The sequence below is a fragment of the Canis lupus genome, chromosome 26 (genome assembly GCF_003254725.2).
Source record: "Canis lupus dingo isolate Sandy chromosome 26, ASM325472v2, whole genome shotgun sequence".
In the NCBI taxonomy this organism is placed as follows: domain Eukaryota; kingdom Metazoa; phylum Chordata; class Mammalia; order Carnivora; family Canidae; genus Canis; species Canis lupus.
The window spans coordinates 25,358,702-25,369,276 of record NC_064268.1 but is presented as its reverse complement, the minus strand read 5'-3'; positions in this window follow the sequence as shown (position 1 = coordinate 25,369,276).

Below are 10,575 nucleotides of genomic sequence, written 5' to 3'. Positions count from 1 at the left end.
CACTAAACTCATATCTCTCAATAGTAACTCTGAATGTGAACGGGCTTAATGACCCCATCAAAAGGCGCAGGGTTTCAGACTGGATAAAAAAGCAGGACCCATCTATTTGCTGTCTACAAGAGACTCATTTTAGACAGAAGGACACCTACAGCCTGAAAATAAAAGGTTGGAGAACCATTTACCATTCGAATGGTCCTCAAAAGAAAGCATGGGTAGCCATCCTTATATCAGATAAACTAAAATTTACCCCAAAGACTGTAGTGAGAGATGAAGAGGGACACTATATCATAGTTAAAGGATCTATTCAACAAGAGGACTTAACAATCCTCAATATATATGCTCCGAATGTGGGAGCTGCCAAATATATAAATCAATTATTAACCAAAGTGAAGAAATACTTAGATAATAATACACTTATACTTGGTGACTTCAATCTAGCTCTTTCTATACTCGATAGGTCTTCTAAGCACAACATCTCCAAAGAAACGAGAGCTTTAAATGATACACTGGACCAGATGGATTTCACAGATATCTACAGAACTTTACATCCAAACTCAACTGAATACACATTCTTCTCAAGCGCACATGGAACTTTCTCCAGAATAGACCACATACTGGGTCACAAATCGGGTCTGAACCGATACCAAAAGATTGGGATTGTCCCCTGCATATTCTCGGACCATAATGCCTTGAAATTAGAACTAAATCACAACAAGAAGTTTGGAAGGACCTCAAACACATGGAGGTTAAGGACCATCCTGCTAAAAGATAAAAGGGTCAACCAGGAAATTAAGGAAGAATTAAAAAGATTCATGGAAACTAATGAGAATGAAGATACAACCGTTCAAAATCTTTGGGATGCAGCAAAAGCAGTCCTGAGGGGGAAATACATCGCAATACAAGCATCCATTCAAAAACTGGAAAGAACTCAAATACAAAAGCTAACCTTACACATAAAGGAGCTAGAGAAAAAACAGCAAATAGATCCTACACCCAAGAGAAGAAGGGAGTTAATAAAGATTCGAGCAGAACTCAACGAAATCGAGACCAGAAGAACTGTGGAACAGATCAACAGAACCAGGAGTTGGTTCTTTGAAAGAATTAATAAGATAGATAAACCATTAGCCAGCCTTATTAAAAAGAAGAGAGAGAAGACTCAAATTAATAAAATCATGAATGAGAAAGGAGAGATCACTACCAACACCAAGGAAATACAAACGATTTTAAAAACATATTATGAACAGCTATACGCCAATAAATTAGGCAATCTAGAAGAAATGGACGCATTCCTGGAAAGCCACAAACTACCAAAACTGGAACAGGAAGAAATAGAAAACCTGAACAGGCCAATAACCAGGGAGGAAATTGAAGCAGTCATCAAAAACCTCCCAAGACACAAGAGTCCAGGGCCAGATGGCTTCCCAGGAGAATTTTATCAAACGTTTAAATAAGAAATCATACCTATTCTCCTAAAGCTGTTTGGAAAGATAGAAAGAGATGGAGTACTTCCAAATTCGTTCTATGAAGCCAGCATCACCTTAATTCCAAAGCCAGACAAAGACCCCGCCAAAAAGGAGAATTACAGACCAATATCCCTGATGAACATGGATGCAAAAATTCTCAACAAGATACTGGCCATAGGATCCAACAGTACATTAAGAAAATTATTCACCATGACCAAGTAGGATTTATCCCTGGGACACAAGGCTGGTTCAACACCCGTAAAACAATCAATGTGATTCATCATATCAGCAAGAGAAAAACCAAGAACCATAGGATCCTCTCATTGGATGCAGAGAAAGCATTTGACAAAATACAGCATCCATTCCTGATTAAAACTCTTCAGAGTGTAGGGATAGAGGGAACATTCCTCGACATCTTAAGAGCCATCTATGAAAAGCCCACAGCAAATATCATTCTCAATGGGGAAGCACTGGGAGCCTTTCCCCTAAGATCAGGAACAAGACCGGGATGTCCACTCTCACCACTGCTATTCAACATAGTACTGGAAGTCCTAGCCTCAGCAATCAGACAACAAAAAGACATTAAAGGCATTCAAATTGGCAAAGAAGAAGTCAAACTCTCCCTCTTCGCCGATGACATGATACTCTACATAGAAAACCCAAAAGTCTCCACCCCAAGATTGCTAGAACTCATACAGCAATTCGGTAGCGTGGCAGGATACAAAATCAATGCCCAGAAGTCAGTGGCATTTCTATACACTAACAATGAGACTGAAGAAAGAGAAATTAAGGAGTCCATCCCATTTACAATTGCACCCAAAAGCATAAGATACCTAGGAATAAACCTAACCAAAGATGTAAAGGGATCTATACCCTCAAAACTATAGAACACTTCTGAAAGAAATTGAGGAAGACACAAAGAGATGGAAAAATATTCCATGCTCATGGATTGGCAGAATTAATATTGTGAAAATGTCAATGTTACCCAGGGCAATATACACGTTTAATGCAATCCCTATCAAAATACCATGGACTTTCTTCAGAGAGTTAGAACAAATTATTTTAAGATTTGTGTGGAATCAGAAAAGACCCCGAATAGCCAGGGGAATTTTAAAAAAGAAAACCATATCTGGGGGCATCACAATGCCACGATTTCAGGTTGTACTACAAAGCTGTGGGCATCAAGACTGTGCGTTTCATTGCATTTGTATCTTTGGGGTAAATCCCCAACAGTGCAATTGCTGGGTCGTAGGGCAGGTATATTTTTAACTGTTTGAGGAACCTCCACACAGTTTTCCACAGTGGCTGCACCAGTTCACATTCCCACCAACAGTGTAAGAGGGTTCCCTTTTTTCCACATCCTCTCCAACATTTGTTGTTTCCTGCCTTGTTAATTTTTCCCATTCTCACTGGTGTGAGGTGGTATCTCATTGTGGTTTTGATTTGTATTTCCCTGATGGCAAGTGATGCAGAGCATTTTCTCATGTGCATGTTGGCCATGTCTATGTCTTCTTCTGTGAGATTTCTGTTCATGTCTTTTGCCCATTTCATGATTGGATTGTTTGTTTCTTTGGTGTTGAGTTTAATAAGTTCTTTATAGATCTTGGAAACTAGACCTTTATCTGATATGTCATTTGCAAATATCTTCTCCCATTCTGTAGGTTGTCTTTGAGTTTTGTTGACTGTATCCTTTGCTGTGCAAAAGCTTCTTATCTTGATGAAGTCCCAATAGTTCATTTTTGCTTTTGTTTCTTTTGCCTTCAGGGATGTATCTTGCAAGAAGTTACTATGGCCGAGTTCAAAAAGGGTGTTGCCTGTGTTCTTCTCTAGGATTTTGATGGAATCTTGTCTCACATTTAGATCTTTCATCCATTTTGAGTTTATCTTTGTGTATGGTGAAAGAGAGTGGTCTAGTTTCATTCTTCTGCATGTGGATGTCCAATTTTCCCAGCACCATTTATTGAAGAGACTGTCTTTCTTCCAATGGATAGTCTTTCCTCCTTTATCGAATATTAGTTGCCCATAAAGTTCAGGGTCCACTTCTGGATTCTCTATTCTGTTCCACTGATCTATGTGTCTGTTTTTGTGCCAGTACCACACTGTCTTGATGACCACAGCTTTGTAGTACAACCTGAAATCTGGCATTGTGATGCCCCCAGATATGGTTTTCTTTTTTAAAATTCCCCTGGCTATTCGGGGTCTTTTCTGATTCCACACAAATCTTAAAATAATTTGTTCTAACTCTCTGAAGAAAGTCCATGGTATTTTGATAGGGATTGCATTAAACGTGTATATTGCCCTGGGTAACATTGACATTTTCACAATATTAATTCTGCCAATCCATGAGCATGGAATATTTTTCCATCTCTTTGTGTCTTCCTCAAATTCTTTCAGAAGTGTTCTATAGTTTTGAGGGTATAGATCCTTTACATCTTTGGTGAGGTTTATTCCTAGGTATCTTATGCTTTTGGGTGCAATTGTAAATGGGATTGACTCCTTAATTTCTCTTTCTTCAGTCTCATTGTTAGTGTATAGAAATGCCACTGACTTCTGGGCATTGATTTTGTATCCTGCCACGCTACCGAATTGCTGTATGAGTTCTAGCAATCTTGGGGTGGAGACTTTTGGGTTTTCTATGTAGAGTATCATGTCATCGGCGAAGAGGGAGAGTTTGACTTCTTCTTTGCCAATTTGAATGCCTTTAATGTCTTTTTGTTGTCTGATTGCTGAGGCTAGGACTTCCAGTACTATGTTGAATAGCAGTGGTGAGAGTGGACATCCCTGTCTTGTTCCTGATCTTAGGGGAAAGGCTCCCAGTGCTTCCCCATTGAGAATGATATTTGCTGTGGGCTTTTCATAGATGGCTTTTAAGATGTCGAGGAATGTTCCCTCTATCCCTACACTCTGAAGAGTTTTGATCAGGAATGGATGCTGTATTTTGTCAAATGCTTTCTCTGCATCCAATGAGAGGATCATATGGTTCTTGGTTTTTCTCTTGCTGATATGATGAATCACATTGATTGTTTTACGGGTGTTGAACCAGCCTTGTGTCCCAGGGATAAATCCTACTTGGTCATGGTGAATAATTTTCTTAATGTACTGTTGGATCCTATTGGCCAGTATCTTGTTGAGAATTTTTGCATCCATGTTCATCAGGGATATTGGTCTGTAATTCTCCTTTTTGGCGGGGTCTTTGTCTGGCTTTGGAATTAAGGTGATGCTGGCTTCATAGAACGAATTTGGAAGTACTCCATCTCTTTCTATCTTTCCAAACAGCTTTAGGAGAATAGGTATGATTTCTTCTTTAAACGTTTGATAAAATTCTCCTGGGAAGCCATCTGGCCCTGGACTCTTGTGTCTTGGGAGGTTTTTGATGACTGCTTCAATTTCCTCCCTGGTTATTGGCCTGTTCAGGTTTTCTATTTCTTCCTGTTCCAGTTTTGGTAGTTTGTGGCTTTCCAGGAATGCGTCCATTTCTTCTAGATTGCCTAATTTATTGGCGTATAGCTGTTCATAATATGTTTTTAAAATCGTTTGTATTTCCTTGGTGTTGGTAGTGATCTCTCCTTTCTCATTCATGATTTTATTAATTTGAGTCTTCTCTCTCTTCTTTTTAATAAGGCTGGCTAGTGGTTTATCTATCTTATTAATTCTTTCAAAGAACCAACTCCTGGTTCTGTTGATCTGTTCCACAGTTCTTCTGGTCTCGATTTCGTTGAGTTCTGCTCGAATCTTTATTAACTCCCTTCTTCTCTTGGGTGTAGGATCTATTTGCTGTTTTTTCTCTAGCTCCTTTATGTGTAAGGTTAGCTTTTGTATTTGAGTTCTTTCCAGTTTTTGAATGGATGCTTGTATTGCGATGTATTTCCCCCTTAGGACTGCTTTTGCTGCATCCCAAAGATTTTGAATGGTTGTATCTTCATTCTCATTAGTTTCCATGAATCTTTTTAATTCTTCCTTAATTTCCTGGTTGACCCTTTTATCTTTTAGCAGGATGGTCCTTAACCTCCATGTGTTTGAGGTCCTTCCAAACTTCTTGTTGTGATTTAGTTCTAATTTCAAGGCATTATGGTCCGAGAATATGCAGGGGACAATCCCAATCTTTTGGTATCGGTTCAGACCCGATTTGTGACCCAGTATGTGGTCTATTCTGGAGAAAGTTCCATGTGCGCTTGAGAAGAATGTGTATTCAGTTGAGTTTGGATGTAAAGTTCTGTAGATATCTGTGAAATCCATCTGGTCCAGTGTATCATTTAAAACTCTCGTTTCTTTGGAGATGTTTTGCTTAGAAGACCTATCGAGTATAGAAAGAGCTAGATTGAAGTCACCAAGTATAAGTGTATTATTATCTAAGTATTTCTTCACTTTGGTTAATAATTGATTTATATATTTGGCAGCTCCCACATTCGGAGCATATATATTGAGGATTGTTAAGTCCTCTTGTTGAATAGATCCTTTAAGTATGATATAGTGTCCCTCTTCATCTCTCACTACAGTCTTTGGGGTAAATTTTAGTTTATCTGATATAAGGATGGCTACCCCTGCTTTCTTTTGAGGACCATTCGAATGGTAAATGGTTCTCCAACCTTTTATTTTCAGGCTGTAGGTGTCCTTCTGTCTAAAATGAGTCTCTTGTAGACAGCAAATAGATGGGTCCTGCTTTTTTATCCAGTCTGAAACCCTGCGCCTTTTGATGGGGTCATTAAGCCCGTTCACATTCAGAGTTACTATTGAGAGATATGAGTTTAGTGTCATCATGATATCTATTCAGTCTTTGTTTTTGTGGACTGTTCCACTGAACTTCTTCTTAAAGGGGAATTTTAAGAGGCCCCCTTAAAATTTCTTGCAGAGCTGGTTTGGAGGTCACATATTCTTTTAGTTGCTGCCTGTCTTGGAAGCTCTTTATCTCTCCTTCCATTTTGAATGAGAGCCTTGCTGGATAAAGTATTCTTGGTTGCATGTTCTTCTCATTTAGGACCCTGAATATATCCTGCCAGCCCTTTCTGGCCTGCCAGGTCTCTGTGGAGAGGTCTGCTGTTACCCTAATACTCCTCCCCATAAAAGTCAGGGATTTCTTGTCTCTTGCTGCTTTAAGGATCTTCTCCTTATCTTTGGAATTTGCAAGCTTCACAATTAAATGTCGAGGTGTTGAACGGTTTTTATTGATTTTAGGGGGGGATCTCTCTATTTCCTGGATCTGAATGCCTGTTTCCCTTCCCAGATTAGGAAAGTTTTCAGCTAGAATTTGTTCAAATACATATTCTGGCCCTCTGTCCCTTTCGGCGCCCTCGGGAACCCCAATTAAACGTAGGTTTTTCTTCCTCAGGCTGTCGTTTATTTCCCTTAATCTATCTTCATGGTCTTTTAATTGTTTGTCTCTTTTTTCCTCAGTTTCCCTCTTTGCTGTCAACTTGTCTTCTAGGTCACTCACTCGTTCTTCCACCTCGTTAACCCTCGTCGTTAGGACTTCTAGTTTGGATTGCATCTCATTCAATTGGTTTTTAATTTCTGCCTGATTAGCTCTAAATTCTGCAGTCATGAAGTCTCTTGAGTCCTTTATACTTTTTTCTAGAGCCACCAGTAGCTGTATAATAGTGCTTCTGAATTGGCTTTCTGACATTGAATTGTAATCCAGATTTTGTAACTCTGTGGGAGAGAGGACTGTTTCTGATTCTTTCTTTTGAGGTGAGGTTTTCCTTCTAGTCATTTTGCTCAGTGCAGAGTGGCCAAAAGCAAGTTGTATTGGGAAAAAGAGAAAAAGAGAGGAGAGAAAGAAGGAAAGAAAAGAGAAAGAGAAAAAAAAAGGGAAGAAAAAGAAAAAAAGACGAAAAAAAAAAAAAAAAAGAAGAAAAAGAGAAAGAAAAAGAAAGGAGAAAAAAAGGGGTGGGGGAAGGAAACAAATCAAAAAGCAAAACAAAACAAAAACAAAAACAAAAACAAACAAACAAAAAAAGAACCACCGGGGAGTATCTTCTGATTCTGTGTTCTTTAAGTCCCTTGGCTTCTCCTGGAAGTTGTCCGTCTAGCTGGTGTTCTGGGGGAGGGGCCTGTTGTGCTGATTTTCAGGTGTTAGCAGTTGGGGGAGCTGCTGTGCCCCTGCCTGGTGCAGGGCTCGGTGGGGGTTGTTTACCCCGTGAGGCCGCAGGAGGAACAGCCCCAGTGGCGGGGCCGCTCTGGTAACCTGGATTCAGCTCCGGCAGGAACTCCGTCTGCAGGGCCTGGAGGCTCCGGGGCGGGGCCGCTGATCTGCTCAGCTGGGGCAGGAGCGTCCTTGCTGTCCTGGGCCCTCCCGGCCTCTGCCTGTCCCGGGGGGAGGCGGGATCCTGGGCTGTGTCCCGGCGCCCTGTGCTCCGGAGCCTGCGCTGGTGGATTCGCGCTCCCGGGCCGCGCAACCCCCTCCGCGGAGCCGCCGCCCGAGCCCCTCCGAGCTGCTCCTGGAACCGCGCAGCCCCCTCCGCACGGAGCCTCTTCTTCTGCCCGAGCCCCTCCGAGCTGCTCCCGGGGCCGCGCAACCCCCTCCGCGGAGCCGCCGCCCGAGCCCCCCGAGCTGCTCCTGGAACCGCGCAGCCCCCTCCGCACGGAGCCTCTTCCTCTGCCCAAGCCCCTCCGAGCTGCTCCCGGGGCCCCGCAGCCCCCTCCGCGGAGCCGCCCCCGAGCCCCTTCAGCTGCTCCGGGTCCCGCCGGGTCCCGCCGTGCGCGCTGCAGCCCTTAGGGAGCTCGGCGCACTCTCCTGGGTGCGCAGTTGCTGTTACTGTCCCCGGTAGCCCGAGGGCCTCCTCGCCCTCCTGGTCCTGCTCCAACTCCCCGTGAGCCCCTTTCCGCCCGGGAAGGTCGGTGCAGCTCCTGCTCCTCCGGGACGGGGCTCTCCTGTCCTGGGGACACTCGCCCCGGCCTCAGCCCGGCTCCTCGCGGGGCCCCTCCCCCTTGGAGGCCTTTGTTCCTTTATTTCTTTTTCCCCGTCTTCCTACCTTGATAGATGCGCGAACTCTTCTCACTGTAGCATTCCAGCTGGTCTCTCTTTGAATCTCAGGCCGAATTCATAGATTTTCAGGATAATTTGAAGGTTTTCTAGGTAGTTTGGTGGAGACAGGTGATTTGGAGACCCTACTCCTCCGCCATCTTGCTCCTCCCCCCCGGTTAATCATCTTTCAGCTCAAGTCATGATCCTGATGTACTGGGATGGAGTCTTGTGTTTGGCTCCCCACTGAGCAAGGATTCTGCTATGCCACCTCCTTTCTCTTCATCTCTCTCACAAATAAATAAACAATAACTTAAAAGGAAATAATTTCTTATTAGGGCTCCAGTTAAGAGGCAGGTGATAAACTGCTGGAAGCAATGGTACAGGGGTAAGGCCTGGAAGAGGCTGGTTCTTGGGAGACAGTGACCACTCTTCTCACTTGGCCTGTGACTACATGGAGGAGGGAGACAGGATTCCGTCCATGGTGGAGACACCAGCTCTTGGGCCTTCAGGACCCACCCGAGCCTTGGATCCCAGGTCTTATACCCTCCGCACAGTGTTGAGATGGACTGGCACCTTCCTACCCATCTGCTTCCTCCAAGGTTGGTATTTAACAAGAATGGAGGTGCAAACTGAGAAGTCAGTTCTCTCAGATTCGCGGCCTGTGCTTCTCCCTCATCGCTGCACCCAGACTTTATCTCTCACACGCAGACATGGCCTCCCCAGGTGCCTGCACCAAAGCCTGTTTATGGAGCTCACTTGCAAGTGCTTGAAAGTCCTCAGGCCCCACTTCTGATTTCTCAGGTGTCCCCCCAGGACTCCTGCCCCTCTGTGTTCCACCACGGAATGAAGCCCCTGAATCCACTACCCTGGAGTCTGCCCAACGCCCTGTCCCAGATCTCATCTTGCATGGAAGAGTCCTTCAGCTCAGACTCAACAGACACTTACGATGCGCCTCCCTTGGTCCAGTCCCCATCCTTAGCTCTGGGGCGAGAAGGGAAACAGAAGACCCAGTTCTGCCCCATGAAGGCTCAGTTCTTCCAAGGACTCACTCCATACAACTAGCTCTTCATGTGGAGAATTGCCCTCCTCAAGGAGAGGAGACATTTCTGGTCACAGAGGAGACCCCCTTCTCTGTGCCTCTCCAGACAGGCCCTGATGTGGAACCCCACAGGTGACAGTTGTGACCGTGGACACCCTGCAGGCAGGGCAGTGGTTTCTACTCACTGTCCCTGTGCTCCAGCCAGGGCAGCAGACATAACTGATCACAGATGTCATCAGATCACACACCTGACAGATCTGAGCAGGATCCTGACCCTCACAGGCCTGTGGGGACATAGCCAGCATCCCTCAGGACCTTGAGCCTCCCAAACCCATACTGCCTCCTGATGGCAGGAATGTGTCCACTCTACCTGGAAGGGCTCCTGCCTTGAAGCCAGAGCCCAGGGCTGCTTTCTGTAGACATTCCTGCCCTCTTCAGAGCTGCTAGTCTCAGTTTCCAATGCGGGGAGTCCCGTGGATTTGGTTTGGAAACATGCCAGTCAGGAAAGGCAGCTGTGGTAAGTGAGGGGACATTGTGTACAGACCCAAGATTCAGAGGGAAGGGAAAACATATGAATTCCGCTAAAATATCATTGTCACTGTGGGTGGCACCATTCTTACTAAAGAAGACTCACTGTCCGGGCTTATGCTTGAAAATAAAAAATTGCAGAAGGATAAATGTAGTGGTCTGACGGGCCTGCCATAAGAAGATGACTGTCCACACGTTCAACCCCTTTTCCTCCGTAGACCCCAGGGATGGCAGATGTCTGCCTTCTCTTGGAAGATTTGCATCTTTTAAAATGTGGTTAAACTGTGATCCTACAATGAACATATCATGTTTTATACTGTGGGCCCCTTCCTGGGTAACATCTTAGTCGGTCCCGGCTTTGGGTGATTAGATACAAACTTGGAATTAATATCCACATGTGGATTTCTAGGCACTTGCAGTTTTTAATGATTGTGAATGAATCTGCTGTAATTATTCACATGGAGGTTTCCCTGTGGCAAATGTTTTGGATGTATTTATTTAATTTTACACTGGCATCTATTTAGAAAACACCCAAGATTAGAAACTGGTCAGTGCCAGTTATACTCATGTAGATAATAATATCA